The following is a 1,010-nucleotide window of genomic DNA, read 5'->3' as shown; positions in this document are numbered from 1 at the left end:
CCTGTGCAGAAGCCTGCTGGACTCTGTGCCCAGGTGCCTCTTCCCATGGCTGACTCTCATCATCACTTCTCAGTGTAAAAAACTACAGCTATGATTTTTAAAAGTAAAAAAAAATAGTAGAGTAAGAAGTCCTGGAATTCTGCCATCCTGGAGTATCTATTATTGAGCCCCAGCATCCAGCCATGTGCCTGTTACTCTGTTTCTCTTTCCATCTCCTTACACATGGTATTTCTATAATCAAACAGGCCTGTGAGGAGCAGTCCTTCCTGAAGAACTATTGGGACCTGGCAGTGGTGGTGCAAATCAGATCAGACACCCGTGACTCTGAGTGTGGGCCCTGCTGAGCTTCCAGATTTTGTCTCCATCTGAGAAATTTCTGACTGTGAAGTTGACCAACAGTTTTTCGAAACAGTGTCCCATTTCTTGGTGGAGAAGGCAACCTATGCAATGCTATGCTAAGTAATTGTCTTGCATACTGAGGAGCTGTTTGGGGTAAGAATTGCTGACTGCACAGGGGACTTACTGTAGGCCAAAGTGCATGAGGGTGGAAGCTGGGACGTGGCGGTTTGCCCCTGACCTTCCTATCATGGTCCGGATCTTCTTGATTAGTGGCCAGAGCACTCATGGACTCTACAAACCTTCTAGGACCTGGATTTGAGAAAGGACTTAATGTGTCATGAAAGTAAGGTTGTGAAATTGTCTAAAGCAGATGAATCCTGAGGCAGGAAAGAAAGCATGACTCGTGAGGCCAGTGCCTTCAACAGAGTAAGAACACACTGTAAGTTAAATTCTCGCCTGGACTGAAGAACATAGAGAGCAATGAACTATCAGGGATAAGTGCCCTCCTTCTTACCAGGCTACTGTCATAAATGTCTTGTTGTACTTTCTTTCTTTTTTTTTTTTTTTGACATCAGTTATTTTATTTTAAAGAAAAAAAAACAATGGTACAAAAATCTCAAAACAAGATTTTAGGAGAGTAACAATGGTTAGCATATTGTGTATTGTTACTG

This window comes from Octodon degus, unplaced genomic scaffold (genome assembly GCF_000260255.1).
Source record: "Octodon degus isolate 3935 unplaced genomic scaffold, OctDeg1.0 scaffold00032, whole genome shotgun sequence".
NCBI classification, from domain to species: Eukaryota; Metazoa; Chordata; class Mammalia; order Rodentia; family Octodontidae; genus Octodon; species Octodon degus.
This window is presented reverse-complemented; position numbering follows the sequence as displayed.